Source organism: Corvus cornix, chromosome 2 (genome assembly GCF_000738735.6).
Source record: "Corvus cornix cornix isolate S_Up_H32 chromosome 2, ASM73873v5, whole genome shotgun sequence".
Taxonomy (NCBI): domain Eukaryota; kingdom Metazoa; phylum Chordata; class Aves; order Passeriformes; family Corvidae; genus Corvus; species Corvus cornix.
The window spans coordinates 49,847,746-49,865,165 of NC_046333.1; the positions used below are offsets into that span (position 1 = coordinate 49,847,746).

At 41.1% G+C, this 17,420-nt stretch overlaps 2 long non-coding RNA genes across 2 annotated transcripts in view; one reads left to right on the forward strand and one right to left on the reverse strand.

Annotated features, from left to right (window-relative positions):
- The window catches only part of LOC120411880, a 126,860-nt gene extending 114,087 nt beyond the window's left edge, over nucleotides 1–12,773 (forward strand). The window contains exons 10-11 of the long non-coding RNA XR_005604436.1: nucleotides 11,684–12,016; nucleotides 12,107–12,773. This is a non-coding gene — a long non-coding RNA (uncharacterized LOC120411880). The remainder of the gene's footprint in view (nucleotides 1–11,683; nucleotides 12,017–12,106) is intronic.
- Nucleotides 6,606–11,804, reverse strand: LOC109144554. The gene is made up of 2 exons (XR_002045393.2): nucleotides 11,727–11,804; nucleotides 6,606–10,735 (listed from the first exon to the last, which is right to left on the reverse strand). It is a non-coding gene; the product is annotated as an uncharacterized LOC109144554 (long non-coding RNA).
- Nucleotides 12,774–17,420: the final 4,647 nt, after the last annotated feature.

Here is a 17,420-nt window from a genome sequence, read left to right on the forward strand (position 1 = left end):
GTTTCCAGCTGCAGAATGGAAATAAGTCAGGCACTTCAAGGGGGTGAAATTATTTACTCAGCATCTTCTAACTTATTGATATAGCTCAAAAGATAAGTGATGATAATAAGCAAAGATATTGCATAAACAGCTTTAAAGCATTTCTTCTGAATGCACTGTGTGGTTAGACTAGATAACGTATCTAGTTGCAGGCAGCTATGTACTCCAAGAAATTTTAATAGGTCAAAAATTAAAGGGCAAAAATAGAAAGCTATAAAATTAAGCCTAAGCAAGAACACTTCCTATTTGAATAGACACTTCATCAAAAATCTATAAGATTCAGATCAACTGAACCAGCAGAAAAGCAGGGAGCTATGTCTGGAGAAAGGAGAAACTGTCTTAAAAAATCAGAAAAAATATCACCCCCTACCTTCACCTCTGAAAAAGATCTCAGATGGAAAACTGGTTCCTTATGTCTCACATGATTCAAAAATATTCTCTTGATGTCATCCATAGGCACAAAAGTTAACAGAGTGTAAATCTGTTGCACACAACTGATTTGTCTCTCATAACAGAGAGGAAAAGCCCTAAAACATGCAACTATTGGGTGTTAAATTCTTTCTTGTCACATGTGACTTTCAGATTTGTCTAGTTTCTCGTTTTATTCACTGTTGCAAAGTAAAGAGCTAACTGAGGGAGCGGGTAGTATCATCCAGCAGCATTACTACTGAGACAAGTAAAAAGAAACCCATCAAATGAAATTTCTATTTAGTCTTCTCTGCTCTTGGTAGTAGGATGTAGGATTTGTAATTAGCACTCCCATGTGAAGGGTTGGCTTTTCTTCTTCCATGCTGGGGGATACAGGAAAGGTGCATCTCTCCAGAGAGAGCTGCATCAGTGTACCCAGCACATGGAACATGGTCTCCAATGGGAGCTGTTCCTCAGCGAGGTGCAGGGCAGACTTCCTCAGGGTTTATGAGGTTAGGCAAATGAGTTAATACTTTGCCTCTGTTTTGAATGGAGATATATTTTCATTTACCTAGGAATGTCATAACTACCTGTGAATTTTAAAATCTGGTTGACATAGTTTCAAATACTATTTCGATCTAAGTTATTGGGTGGGTTCTTTCAGAAATTTAGAATCAGATAGAAATTTTTCAATTGAATGGAATTTTTTAATCTCCTTTGTAAATTATCTACTTTTCTGGTTTGATTTGAAATGCCAGTTAAACAGAATAATAGTCCAAGTGGAAAGAAGAGAGGGGAAAACAAAAGGAAAAAGGCAAATAATCAGTTCAGTATCAAAGAACACTTATCACTGTGTTGGCAACTTGTGAGACTTTTCATCAAAATAATCCAGTCTGTCACTACACTTTGCCCTGTTTTTCACATGTGCAAAAAATGTCCTTCAAGAGCACTTAAGATGATGAAATTCTCTCTTCTACACTCAATAACTTTCTGGAATAACAGGGGATTTCAGTTAAAGGAAAAACATTTTTTCTTGTTCAATATCTTACTAATATTTTACAGTGACAGAATAGTTTATTAAATCATGACTGGCAACTAAATTTTGACTGGCAATCGTAATACTTTTGTAAATACTTGCTCTTCATTTTTACTCAAAAGCTAAGGAATTTATATCTGAACCACGTATGATGTTATCTGACAAATTTTTCTGGAATATTTTTTAAAGTGTGGGTGGTAATGACGATTAATGCAAAAGACACAAACAGCCTTCTCAAGGTTTTTCTCTCATAGATTTAAGACTTTCATGTCCAAACATGTCCACTGATGGGAAAACAGCAATTTATGCTGGGCTATACCAGAACACAGCTACACAAGTTCTGTAGACTTGTACGTGTTGCCCTAAGCCAGCGACCATGGGGGAATCACTGGGAATACCAGATGTGAAGAGTGGGTATGAATTCCAGTGCCTGCTGCACAAAGCTGCATTAAAGTAGGTTACACTGTGAAGTTGTTCCAGGACTTAGGAAGAACATGTTGGTCACAGGCACAGACAAAGGCAGGGCTGGAAAATACAATTAATATGCCAGTCAGCCGTAAAGTGCCAGAATAAGACTGTAGGGTGAGCAGGCATGGATGGTCATGTCCTTTGGAGTCCCAATCCCTGTTGCCTAGGGCATGATGCCTGGGTCTGGCCACTGTGCCTGGGGTTCTTCCTCAAGGAAACCGAGGTGCAGAGCAGGAAGGCTGGTGCACTCACCCACACCTGCCACTGTGGATTATGTCCAGGTCCCAAACCCCACACACAGCATAAGAAGACACCATATTTTTACAGAACAGAGAAAATTTATTCCCTGTTGTCTTGAGACTAGAGAAGTGAAAAGTGCACTAAAGGTTTACCCATACCTATGAAAAGCATGAGTTTAATGGGAGCTGAAAGCTTTCAACATCTTCCCAGAGGCAAGTATAAAATGCTGGTTTAGAATGCTTGGCAGAATTTGCCCAAATATAAATAAATGTGACAGTGGAGGGAACTCTGTTTACTAGTTAAGATGGCCTTGTGCCTAGACTAGTCAGGCTGAGCCCTGACCTCTGAGCCATCCAGACCATTAACCTCCTGACCCACACTCTGACAGCTCCTTCTCCCACCTCTGTGCCTGCCAACTCCTGTGCAATGCAGAAGCTGAGCTTCCTCCTCAGCAAGGCAGTTTGGGGGCCCACCCAGCACATCCAGCTCCTGCAGTCTGAACAGCACCACGATGGTGAACGCCTCTCACTAAGTGCCAAAGTATTTGAGCACCCTAGGACTGTTCCCACAGGGAAAAAGCATGGCTTGGCCCTTTAATGCAATACAGGGAGAGTACTCACATAACAGGAGCCCAGCAATTATTAGCACTGATTCTAGCTAAGCCCACTGGCTCAGTCATCTGCCCAGCAAAGAGCCAAAGACTCATCAGGACCAGTGTCTGGAGTCAGGATGAACTATAGATGTGTACAGATATGAAAAGGAACTGGGCTTTGTCAAGGATAAACATCTGGGCTATGCGGTGGGTATGCAGCAGATTTACATTTTCTGTTGGTTGGGACTGGTAGGGTGCACTGAATTATACAGAAACAATTCTATTTCCCAGATCCTTTCTCACAGTTCTACCAGCAATATTGTTCGTTATTATTAAAACAACTCACAGGATAGTGGGGATAATGCACTTACTCATCTAATCTGACATACTGTATAATAAGAAATGAATCAAATTTTACATAGTCATTAACCGATGGCCACCTCCCCTCCCAGCTTGAGCAAGACAGTCCTGACTTTGGTGGGAAATATCTTCAGGGCAGAGGCTGAAGGAACAAATATTTAAATGCTGCAAACATGTAAAGCAAGTGATAGTAAGCACCACAGGTACCTTGGCTCTCTACTTAGTGAGACACTACTTTAGAGACAATAGACTGAATTTTGTTCAGGACCTTTATGTTTAAAAAGGCAAAAAAACCCCAAATTTAAAGTCATCATTTCCGATTGAGCAAAGCCAGGCAGAAAGCCACTTGGGATCTTCTGACAAGCATCTGGAGTCACCCCTCTCACAAGTGACTACAGAAAAATTTAGGGAAATAAAACAGTTTCAGTGCAAGTTCATCTTCAAGAATCACTGGCTCTATCCACATATTTGAAATCTCCCAGCAGGAATCCACTGTGAACAGTACTCTCAAGCCATAATTCTAAATCCCTACCCTGTCTTACTGGTATTAGTACTAAATTTTTTTCCAAAAGAGATTATTATCTTCATCATATGAACCACAGACATCTCTCATGGTACAGACTGCTTTCTGTTTCACCCAAAATCTCATTGTCGCTACACCTTATCACACAGTGCCCAGCTGTAATAATGTATTGTCTGTTCTTAATATATATGTCCTTTTTTATATTTTTGGACTGTTTTCTCTCCTTGCTTACTAGACAGACAACTGAAGAGCTCATGTAGCAAGGACCAATCTAATACAGGATTTTTAACACTGTCATGCTAAAATATCTTAGCAATAAAAAAATATTTTTTATTTCTCCCAAATACTGATGGTACAAAAATGTTTAAAAACATATTCTGAAAATGATTTTGTTAGAGAAATACAATTTGCACTGTGTTTTGCATATTGCATGTTGTTCAAGGTGTAGTACTGAGCAGACTAACCTGATTGTTCCAGCTTTTTCTGACCTGTACAATATAGGAACTTGAAACCCTCATAACCCTGAGCTTCAGAAAAATACTATAATATTTAGCAAAACTTCAAATAACAAAATCTTTTGTAACGACTCAATTCATCTGTAATGATCAATAGTGTAAACTTTTAATGTTTTAGTTTAAAGCTGTTAGCCTTTAAATCCCCCCAATTTTTCAGCTGAATAAAGGTTGAGACGAATCATTTGAAATCTGATTGCTTAGCTATACCCTAGGCAGCAAACCAAATTTGTTTAACACTAATTTTATTACAGTCTTGACAATTTTGGTCATCAAAGTTTGCTTCAATAATCATGTTACCTTTATATCAGAACAGATGCTTCTAATTTTAGGACTAAAGTCCTCAGATGAAGTCTTTACTCCAATGAAATCTTTATTCAGACAAAACTCCAATTTGTTCCTTTAAACATGAGCCAGCATACTTTGTGAGAGCTGTGAAGGAGGACTAGAGACTGAGCTAGCATTCTACACTGGAGTTTTTCCTGCTTGCCGATGGATGACATCTGCTATCTAAACAGAAGATTCAGTAGTAGTTTTTAAATATCTGGGGAAAAAAAGGTAACAATTTGAGGGGTGGGATTCATTTTTTACTATAAATTCTCAGAGTAATGTGTTAGCATGGAAAGCCTGAAGAGTACTTTCAACTTCTTCCTTGATTGCCACTTTAGTTGCATATCTCATGGTTGCAGAGAAGACAAGTTAAGATTTGGATGGGGATAATCTAACAGGAAACAATAAAGATGTCATTCTAGCGAGACAGATTCATATTTGCAGAAAGTCAGAAGGAATACCATAAACAGTGCAATCTTCACCAAGTTCTCAAATTTTCCATGAAAATGCACCAACATCAATAATAGTTTTCTCTCAATCACAAGAATCAATTGCTCAGGCTTATACTTTGATATTACAGCTGAGTTATACACAGCTTTATGTTGTATATTAAAAGTTAATTTGGACATAGTTGGAGACTGAGAAAGGATATCTGCTGGAACCCTCTGCCCCCTGGTACATTCACATAGGCATGATCACCTCAAAATATTACAAATATAGCAAAGTCAAGAACTACAAAATATGGAAAAACTACAGATAATCTTAATCTGTATTTGGGGAAACCACTTCATGAACAATAGCATAGAAATCCGACAGCATAAATAATTTGCTCTTCCATAAAAAGTTTGCATACTTTAGAGTGATGAAGGCGGCTTCATGTGCTGAACAGTGAATGAAATGCTAACAGTGGTCTTCCAAGAGAGGTTTTGTGCACGTACCAAGTTGAGAACATTCTCTGGTGAGGTAGAACTCCTGTACGAAGAGCAGTGTATCAGCTAATAGATAAAATAAATCAAAGCAATTTCCCTCTTTCAATGCTGCCTTATCATGAGTTGGATATAATATGATAGTTTCAGAAATTATGTTGACCAGGATTATTGCATAACCCATGTCTGCCTCGAGATGAGTGAATTCTATTGAATCAAGATTATGCTTGGTTTGATTTTATCTCCACAACATATGGTTCTCAATCCAGGTCTGTCTGTATTTTAACTCCTACACCTGATTGCTATGGGATCCACCTACCATGTACCTTTCTTAGATAAAAGTTTTCTGCAGTTAAGCCTTTTTAGTTTTTCCATTCAGGTATGACAGGTCAATACCACAAGATATTGTTTCAAAAAATCACATTAAATGTGAAATCATACAAGAATAATAAGAGAGACCTTTGGGGATATGTGTATATATATATATGGGGCTAAAAAAATTCAGTTTTTGACTTAAAGTGAAAAATAACTAATTTCCTGAAATCTGTGATGTTCTGTTACAGTCTTTATCTCACCACTCTTGTTCATTTCCAAGAACAGATATTAGACATTGTTTGATATGATAAGTCTGATATGAATCATCTTCAAGAAAAGCTGTGGCACCAAACTGACTGCGCCCTTTACATGATCTGGCATACAAATAAGCCTGCTGCCATAAATTTGAATTATATCACAGGAAATACCAAATTTATCCTCTTACCTACTAGTAAAACCAAAAAACTTATCTGGATTATTTGCCCTGAAGTGATTGAGGCATGACAAGTTTTAATTATGTGTTTTATCCTGGACCTGCTCCACCAAGAAAAGCTAGCAGGCAAGAAAAGGCACTTTCTGGGGAGTTACATTCTTAAGAAGCTGTAGTGCAATGCAGTTAGACACACTTTTTGTCTCATGAAGAAGTTAATCAATGCTTGTCCCTGTGTGTGCATCAACTGTCACACTTAGGGTTCAACTGATGGCTGATCAACACCTATTCCTAGGACCAAACAGGCAGTGAAAATTCTGGAAAGCTATTTGAAACAGTGTAGACATCAGAATAGGTGTCAAAGAAAGGTTTCACATTTTATTTGCTAGCAGCAAGTGCCTTCAAAATAGGGAAGAGTCAGAAAGATTCAAAAGGCAGCTTTTTATTACAACACTGTATGTCAAATGAAGTTTTACACAGATTTTTATTAATAAGAGGTTGGTTATGAGATTATACTGCAGCAAGCTGAGTGCTGTACTTCATGTGAGAATGACTTTTAAAAGAAGGTGAGGGAAAAAAAGGCTGATAGGGAGCTTCTGAATCCAGCAGCCAAAGAAAGGCAAGGCTGTCCCTGGCATGTGCCCAGGTCCAGTGAGGACAGTAGGCACACACAGACACTGCACCACATGTATCTACCTAGCCAGACACAGAGATCAGCACAGGCAGGCACCTCAGCATGCACAGCAGCCTCATGCTGTTCACCTCCCTGGCACACCAGGAGGAAGGTCTGTTAACAGAATGTGCGTATGTACAGGGGAAATCCCTGCAGCAGCTGTCCAGCCCAGACACTTGGTCTGCACAGAAGCTGTCCATGGATCCCAGTCACCCCAGGTGCTGGCACAGAGACACAAAAGCCGGGGTTAGAGCCCTCTTGCACATGCCAACACACAGGTCTCAGTCAGCGCCAGACACCACAAGGTCTCCAGCAGTGGCTCTGGACCTCCCGGTCCCCATGTAGCCAACTCCTCTGGCGGTCTCACACACAGTGGCACACATATCTTATGTTTGCTTTGGAATCTGGCTCCTAAGACAGTTATTCAACTTGCTGGCTACTCCAGTTTGATATCTGCTAGCTATCAAACACTGTACACTCTCACTCAGTGTGACTGCTGGCTCCACAGTCATGTGGTTCACTTGACCATGGCCCAGCTTCAGCTACTGTCATGCAGACCTCCCAACACACATGCACACAGCAGGCAGTCCCCTCACAAAGGAAAATAGTTAGAAATTGAGTTAATAATAAGGTAGGACACAATGAGCTGGTCAAGAGCAGGGGATGGCCAGAAAATCTGGATGACCATCAGCTTCGTTACCTACAACCAGCCGTGACTATTTTCCCAGACATTTCTTCCTCCCCAGACTTCCTTTATCCCTCTCCTTAACTCCCCTAAACCTCCCATAGTACATCTTGTGTGATCCCAAAATACTCTTCCCCTGGCTCCTGTAATATATCCCATACTCCTAGGCAGCATCCCCCTCAGTCCAGAGTGGTCTCGGGAGCAGCCATCACCAGTGTTGGGTGTCATCCCTGGCACATGGGGCTGAAGGCACTGCTGAGACAGCCCTGGGAGAGACCATGTTCCTTTCTCTGACTGAGTTCTCCTGCCTGCCATCTTGTCCCTGGGCTCCTTTGTGCCTGTAGAGATGTGATTTTTATCACATAACCTAGAAAAGGAGTTCTATCAGACTTGGTCTATCAGTTGTATCTGATCATGCAGTTTTGCAGCTGAGACACGAGGGGACCCTGTTAATAATTCCTAGGAACTGAGGGCAAACACTCACCTAGCTAGACTATGCCAAGTCCCTGAAGTCAGCCTTTACAAAGCAACTGGAATATTACAGTCAAAAAATTCACCAGTTCAGACTGAATCTTGAAAGGTCCTCTGTCATTGTGAACACCATGAGGAATCAAATATACCACAAGAGACCTGAGGCAAAAATCTCCAAGGCCACGTTCTCAGTACAAGGAGTCCCACAAATTAGAGCAAAAGCAGACAGCAAGATGATGTGATGTTTGAAAATAAGTACAAGAGGCTCCATGGTTTATATCTCTGTGCCTGAGTTTGCACTACCATTCAAGTGTGCAAAACTTGGGTAAATACAAAAGGCATCAGAGTTGCTTGGTCAGGGCAATTATACCTATAATAAACAGCAAGATTGCATCAGGAGACTACCAAACTACTCTTTTGCCTGAAAGCAGAAGAGATTGAATTAGTTTTGGTAAAGATCTGTAGGTCACTGTTGCAAAGACCTGCAAATTTGGATTAGAACACTGGGAATCAAGAATACCTCACTGCTCTAAAGCCTAAATAGCTCAAACACATTAGCCATTGTTGCTGGTTCCCAGAATAACCCCCTGCTGCCTAGGCCACAGAGATGATAATAACTCTCTGCCCTCTGCAGTGAGCATCACATGCAGCAGATATTACATGCCTCCAGCCTCCCACTCCATGCCCTTAATGTGGAGGCAAAAGCAGTAAATAGTTTTGGCTGCTTTGTCTCAGGCCGTTTGCAAATGCAGACGAAGGTATTGCCTGTTGGTGTCCAATGGCCCTTCCACATCTCCTTGCAATGGCATTCACGGACAGTTGTTCCCAGACAGCTCTGCTGGGCCACACTGGTCTGGGTCATAGAGATCTTGTAAGTATTTAAATTCCCTTGTATGGCAACATCCACTGCTAGTTAATAAACCCTTTATATTTTTTGAGAGAAAAGAAGGTGGAGGGAGGAGTACCTTCGGGAGGCTCTGATGCTCGGAGCCATGTGTATGACACACCTGAGTCTTTGCTATACGCTAACATTCAGGCTGTGGAAAATGTGAGGCTACTGCATTTTGCAGTACCTCTCTTCCCCCATATCCCTATCCTCCAACAGGCTCCTCAGTTGCCCAAACAGCATGTGACATGCCTTGGCACCCCCACAGCCTCCGACCCCATGGTTGCACCCCATGGATGACCAGGGACAACTTTCTGGGGCTGGTGCATGCCCAGGTATTGCTGCAGAGTGGGAAGACAGCCAAGGCACATACCTGGGAGGAGCTGAGTCACAGAGAGAGAGACTCCTTGGCTCCAAGGTGCTGCTGAACAACACACGTTGTGACCTTAACCACCTTTCAAAATGGTCCTCGGCCCTTTTACACTATAAACGTAACAGTATTCCATTGGTTTTTCCATGTGTCCACCTACAAATCAGTCACAGTAAAAGCAGTGGGGAAAAGCTCTCAGTTACTTTGGCCAGTGACATATATCAGAAGGAAAATTAATATTCCTTCTGTATCCTCTATTTATGAAGCAACTTTACCATTTGCATAGAGCCTCCTGAGGAAGAAGAGATTCCTCCAAATGGCAATGGATGAAAAAGGAAGGGATAAAACTGGATTTTTTTTTTTCTCCAGGAAATGTGTAATTTCAATAAAATTGTTACACAAAATATTTCAGTATCATTAGTGCTGGGAAAAAAAGAAATCTCTTCTGTTTTCAAAGTAACCCCCAGTTCTGTTATTCTGGGGGGTTTTCATGTAAATTATTGTAAAATACTGCTACTGTTGTGAATTTGTCTTTCTGGCTGCGCTGGGAGATGTCAGCTTGGGGCCACCAGAGTAGCTCCTCTGTTTGGAGTGCATTACTCTCCATCTTGCTAAAGGATTTTCCATTATTGTAAGGTACATTTGTGTTACAGTTAAAGCATTTCTACCCTGAGGTAGTGTCAGAACGTCATTGCCCAGAAATGCAGCCAAGACACAGTGATGGTCTTGTTAAATGCTGAATAAAAGTTGTTAATATGCTAGAGTGCTGCCTAGGGAAGGGGAAAGAGCTGCACCATCTTGTACCCACTGTGCAGTGCACACTGCACTGTCAGCAAACTCTCTCCTTGCTGTACTGCTCAGCTCTGCCTTCAGTAGTGCCTTTGTGTGCCCTGAAAATCTTTTAGCCATGAGGTGTAAAAAGGTTCTGATGATTTAGACTCAGTATGATCTTTTGTTTTAAATGGTCAAACGTTCCAGGAGCATTTTCTGAGAGCATCTGGAAGTATTTTTAAAAGGTAACTCACAGCACAAAATATTTAGGTTCCCCTTTGGTTAAAATACTAGAAAGTACATCCCAAAGTGCTTCCACTCATGAAACACACATGAAAAAAATGTAGTAATAACGCAAGAAACTGTACAAGAAACTTTTCGTGCCTGTATACCTCCTCTTTGAGCAGGGGACATGAAGTGGTCACGAGCTTTACAATTTCACAGGTCCCTCAGATCCACAAAGAAGGGTGTAAGAGTTCCCCAGGAGAGTTTTCTTCCTTGATTGTTGCTTCTTTCTCAAAAATGTATGCCGAGATTTACTAGTGATCAGTAATCACATCTAAGTCACTACAGAAGGTTGTCAACTTCACTCGTACAATTCCAGTCCCTTATGCTGACATCAAAAACAAGAACTTCAGTCACATGATCTATAGAGGCATGGATACTGTGAACCACTGACCAGGGGTAAGGTCTTCTGGATCTGTGAAGTGGAAGAAACAGTGGTGAATAGGAGCACGTGAAAGCCCCAGGGAGAACTGGCACTCTGCTGCTGACACACAGAAAGACACCGCACCTGCCTCGGGGAACCTCTGGCCCCAGAGAGCAGTGGTGCTAAACTTCAGCTGCCAGAAAGCAGAGAGAAAGTAAATGCAAGGTTTAATGTTTGCAAAGCCATTGATAAACACTATCTTTCTGCATAAGAGTAAACCACAGGCAATTTAAAATTCTGTACTGCAAGAGATGCGAGAGGATTTTCACAGCCTCATTCAGCGACTCTCTTCCCGCTCTCCCAGCTCATGAGCTGTATTACAGAAAAACAGTTTCTGTATTTACACTATGATTTATATCCTTGCTAAGTATTCCCTGCTAGCCATCTTAGCTTACAAAGTACTGAATTAAACAGATCTGAGGTTTGATTGACTGTGGCTGTTCTTATGATGCCTTCTCACCCAATTTGTATCACCTGCTCAAAAGACAAGGGTCACCTCTTCCCGGGTCCTGCATTTGACACATTGTCTGCCCTTGCTAAGTAGTATTAACTGGCCTGACAGTATAGCAGAACTTTGGCCCCACGTTTTCACAGAGCAGAACACAAAAAATTAGAGCAAAGCCTTGTGAAATCAAGATGACAGCTCCTATAAAATCCCAGCTCTCAGAAAGCACAGTAGTATTTCCTGACCCTCAGAAACCCATGACAATGGTATTAAACTAAATATTTTAGCACTACCTCTATTTAGTTTGGTTTTCAGTTTTTCTGTTACAGTACCCATGGCGATGCATCCATTTGGTGATGAATTCCCAGCACAAGTTTAGCATGTTTCCAGTAGTTTTAAGATTACTCTGAGCTGGCAAAACACACGGCCAAAAGTACCTTTTGGGGAGATGGACCGAAATGCAGAGGCTCATTTCTTTGTATTCATTCATTTAGAATGACATCTCCCTGCAGACCATCGTACTGACTGCAGCCTTACCTCGCCTGAAGCCTTGCGGGAAAGATACACAAAAATCCCTCCGACGTCCAGATGGTGCATTGAGAGGCTGGAGTGAGGAGAAGCTCCGGAGTTCCCTGCCTGCACGGAAGCAGCCAGAGCCACTTCCAAAAGCTACACAAAAGAGCCTCTGTCTCTGCTGATGAGAGATCCTTTTGAAGCTTAGGAGCCGTGACTGGCAGCATTTCATATCTGGCCATCTTTAGGTTTGGAGCCATGAAGAATGGGAAAGAAGAAAAAGATGGGAAAGGAGAGAGCAGGGCAGAAAAAAGGTAGGATCAGCTCAGAACAACTCTGGCTAAGAGCCTGTCACAGCAACATACATTTTGCATTACCTCATGTATGATATTTTTTGCTTTCAGGCTTTCTTATCAACATGGAAATTTCCAGTTTATTTTTGACCTTTTCAACAGAAAGTGGGCAATTTCTCTCAGCTAAGAAGACATGTTATAGTTCGCTATTAAGAAACACAAAACTTCCTCAATGTAAAGGTACATTGTAAAAAATAATAAGCCTAAACCAAGAGCATGCAGTTTCATTTTAAAGAATGCATGCATTCCTGCTTTCTGTAGGAGATTACAGGGAAGTCTTTACACAAAAAAATTCCACTTACATGCAAATAAACTGATTATGTTTGACTATGAATATTGCCAGGTTTAAAATACTCTAATTCACTTCTTAGCTCCTATTGTGGCATGGTTACAAAATATTTTTGCCTCTCTATGTCTTGCTTTTTCCACTTGTAAACCATACAATTTTCTTGTTGAAAACAAGAAAAATAGTGTAGCCAATTCTTGTACAGCAGTAAGCATTTTTTCCTTAAAGATGAAAAACATTCTAGAAGTTGAACTCCCAATGTTAACAGATCAGTTCTCTTATGATGTTTTTCTTCACAACTCTCAACTTCATTTTTCCCTGACATAGATAACAGAAAAACTTTGTTTATGTCTGATCAACTGTTCTTCTCGGTATTTTTATTATTCTACCTTATTCCATTAAATGCCATTTACTGTGGCTGCAGTGGAACAAAATCACTTAAAAAATAAATTAAGCTTTCATTTTCAGGTCTTTGAATATGAAAATATTCAACAATTCATTAAAATTTTTTATTTTGTTATTTTCTCTTCCTCTCTTTAAAATGCATAACCTAGTTCTTATGAGCAAAGAATCTTAATATTATATATTTCAGAGGGAAAATAAGTGCTAAGGAAAAGACTTTTTTGATTGGTTTTAAAAGGATTCAAGAAAATACTCTCTACAACTAAAATAGGATGGTCTGGGATTCACTCAGGCCAAAGCAAGAACAGTAGAGAAAGAGATAAACCTTAAGAACTTGTAATTCTGTCACAAGTTTTGAAATCTTAATCTTGCTTTTTTGGAAAGCATCAGTTTCTTTGAAGTATGCTTCCCAATGCTCTCAACACCTGCACTTTTGTCATAAACTTGTTGGACCTCAAAATTCTATTCATTACTTTACTATTATAGGCTGTCTTATGAAAAGTTGGGCACAGGGACTGCCTGGCCATCGTATCTGCATGCAACTCAAAGGTGATGTAAATGACCAGCCACCAAGCCCTGCTAGGGGCCTGCAATGCTTAAATACCCAAGCAATGAGCCCATGCAGGGCTCAGCTGCCCTCCACCTCATCCACATCCTGCTGGAGGGGTCCCAGGAGGCCACTGCCACTCTCCTCTGGCTATGAACCACCTTTCTTGGAGCTGCCTGTCCACTCCATCCTCCAAACAGCTGATGCTGGTCTGGCTTTGGAAAAAAAATGGGTGTGAGGAGAGGAACAGTAAGAAAGGTTGGTTATTCCTTGATTAGTGTTTTCATTTCACTCTAACACATGAACACCTCAAAACAAAGGAAAAAAAAAGAGACAAAAATATTTCAGCAATTTCCTCTTCCTCCTCCAGTTCAACACAGCAAAGTGAAATAAAACAACTTAGTGATTAATCTAATGGGTGAGGATATAGGGATTTTTATTTTACACACTTAAGTAGGTAACGATGAATGCTGACATTTTTCTTTAAGGTCTAAAATCTGCCCTTAAATAGCTAGGAGTGGCTGGGTGAAAGTCTGTTGTAGGAGAGGCATAGGAGACTGAATTACCACCCCTCTTAGCCTCAGGGAAAAAAAATAATAAAATATTTAAAGCCTATGAATATAATTTATTTGTGACTTGCCTACAACTATTGTGCTCACTGATTTCACTTAATCTGCGCTGGCAGAGTACGTCAGCCTGACAGAAGTGCTGCTGCATTACAGTGCACTGACTCCATTAAAATACTGCACAGCAGCTAAACTGGCGCAACCCTGCGCTCCTGAAATCCTCAGCTGGCCCCCATGACCCAGGAGAGAAGTCAGCCCCAGCAGAGGGAACGTGTAAGCAGGCTGCCCTCCACTGCACACCTGCGGGAGACTCCGTTTGTCAGAAAGAATCCCCAGCAGTTCCTCCTGCAAGGGGAGGCTCTTACCCTCCTGGGGTTATTGTGCCCCTGGGAGCAGCATCTGCCCCGAGCAGAGCCACTCTGGTTGCACTTTGGGTGTGCTCACACGAACACAACTTCTTGGTTGCGTTACAGTGATGAGACAAGTGAACAGGCAAAACACAGCAGCCATTGAAAGAGGACTTTACAGGGTTCAAACACACCCACTACTTCTCCCACAATTCACTTGATGAGGACAGAGAGCCATGACTGAAATCCAGCTCATCAGCACCAAGTCAAATATTTGCCATCTTTCCAGGTAGATCCCACCTGGCGTCCAGTCTGGCGCCAGCCAGACTTCTTGATGTTAGCTGATGAGACATCATAAAAACACAGAAACAGCAATTATCTCATATGCAAACAGGTAACTTATTAACATCTGCTTATTGCGTGTGACATAGCGTAACACGTCCTGTATTCTTCCTTAAATAAGCACACACAGGCACTGAGAGCTTTTGTTATCATTACAGTTGATAGTCAGGAACATTAGGGCATTCATCACCAGCTGATTGCATCCCACCCGGGAACCTCTGCTGGGAACACAAGGTGGGTGGCTCACCCCTCCTCTTCCTCTGGGACTTTGCTCTTCCTTCTCATGAGTATTTGAAATTCACATCATCATTACAAGGTTTTATTTTGCTTTTTTTTTTTTTCGTTTTTATGAGGAGTATTCTTTTTTATGCCTGGAGTCCTGTGGTACACTTGCCAGACTCTGTTACTCTGGTCAGACAGGAATTTCACCAGGACAGTTACAGCTCCCAGTTTCTGATGAAAATTTGGAAGGCAAAGACAATTCATTTCACTTAAACAGCCCAGGACGTTTCTCTTGGACTTACGACATTCATAAAAGAGGTATTGCTTTCTCTCATCTATCCTGTATCAAAATACAGCCTCGCTTTTATATAGTCATTTCAGTCAGAGCAGTTTACATTGCAGGAATTAATAATCCTTTTTTGAGGTGGGAAGCTCAGGGCAGAAAGGTCAAGGATATACTGACATGGCCAGGATAGCCAAGTTGGTGTGAGACATACAGCAGAGAAACGCAGGTCTACAGCACACAAGAGCTTTGCTCTGCAGCACAGCAGAGCTGCAACAGGGTCCCACTCCTGAAGGGCTCCTTTAGGATATTCCACAGAATAAATAAATACAATTTCCCACTAACACTCCAGGCATTTCCTGCTATTAAGCTGTTCTTCGGCTAGCATAGCAATGTCAAAAGATCAGTTTTAAAAATTTTAGCACCTAGAGCCACAATTAGGCTCAAAAAGATGTTGCTCAGATTCTCAGAGGCAAATAACACTTACAGCTTGCTTTCTCTTGGCTTGCCCAACTCCCTAGATAAAAGTTACATCCTTAGCAGATGTCACCCAAGTCAAAAAAGGTTGTTCTTTACTATAAATTCACATTACTCCTAGCATATGGGATTAAGAGCTGTGATAAAGAGCTTTGTGTCTGGCTGACAGAAGCATATTTTTTCGTCTGATCTGAGCAACATCTGACTTCTCTAGACCTCTCTCTTTTTCATCCAAGCACCTAATTGTCTTGGGAAAAATGACCTGTTATCAACTTAAACAAAACAACTGCTATCCAGAACAGACCGATAAAATAGAATTTATATGAGGAGCTGTGGGTTTATTGGCTATTGGTTTAAGCTGTTTGTCCTATTTTAGGAGAGTATAATTTGTATTAGGTTTTTCCCCCTGTTGAAATGACTACGAGCTCCATTGTCATAAATAAGGAACTGCATTGTTTAATGTGGCCATTAAAGAGGAGGTTTATAGATCACATGATCACAAGGGTTCACTTGGGTTTCATAGCAATTAGTAGACATGGATGTATAGCAGCAGTTCACAACATGCTCTTGTTTGACCTTTTTGCCCTACATTTTCGACCACTTTGAGACTGTTTTATGTAACTTCTCCAAAAACTAACCTTCACTGCCCTCTGCTGGCTGCACCATTTTCTCATTGCACAGCTTGTCACACTGTGCAGAAGACAGGATGTGCCGTGGTTTAACCCCAGCCAGCAGCTGAGCTCCGCGCAGCCACTCACTACCCTCTTCTACTTGGTGGGAAGGGCAGAAGAATCAAAATAAAAGAAGTAAAAACTTGGGGGTTGAGATAAGTCCAGTTTAATGATTGAAACAAAGATAATACAAGAATAAAAACACTGATAATGATATTGATAATAATAATGATAATGATAATGCAAGAGAGGGAGAGAAATGCAACCCGAGAAAGACAAGTACTGCACAAGACAATTGCTCACCACCCACTGACAGATGCACAGCCTGTCCCCAAGCAGCAGTCGGCTCCTCCCAGCCAACTCCTCCCAGTTTATATACTGGGCTTGACATTCCACAGCATGAATATCCCTTTAGCCAGTTCAAGCCAGCAGTCCTGGATATCGTTCTTCCCAACTTCTTGTACATCTGCTCACTGGCAGAGCATGGGAAACATCAAAGTCCTTGGCTGATGGTAAGCACTAATTAGCAACAACTATAACCATAGTGTGTTATCAACATTTTTCTCATACTGAACCCAAAAGAGAGCTGTGCCATCTACTAAGGAGAAAATTAACTCTGTCCCAGCTGAAATCAGGACAGATGTAGCTGGACAAGCTGCAAGGCACCTGAAGAAGGCTTCTAGATGTAGGACCTGTCTCAGGGACTGCCAGCTATGGTCTAGCTTTGCTGTCTACAGCAGCCATGGTACTGAGCTTAATGCATAGTTACCTATACCTATAATACAGCAAGCACACTACCACTTAGGGCAGAGACATTTTCTTAGGAACAACCAGTGAATATTTTTACAACAAAATGAAGTTGCTTAAAAAATCATATTACTTCAAACCTGTATAATAGAGCCTTCTCTGATATCCAGCAAATAGGCAGTCACTGTACTTCACCAATAAATTTTAAAAACCTTTCTTAATGCCTGCATTTAAAAGAACTTTGTTTCAGAATCAGTGTAAAAATAGTCCATTTCTGCAATACTATAACATGTCTATTGGTGTTTCAAAGAAACTGGTCAGGAAACTCTGCAGAATGCTAGCCAGCCCTAGGTTACTCATAGGTATTTTGTCTCACGTCAACATTGAATGGTATTTGTTGGTAGTATGGTGATTTATGTGAAAGATAGCTATGGGGACAATCCAGACTCTCATAGATGCATTTTCATGAATCCAG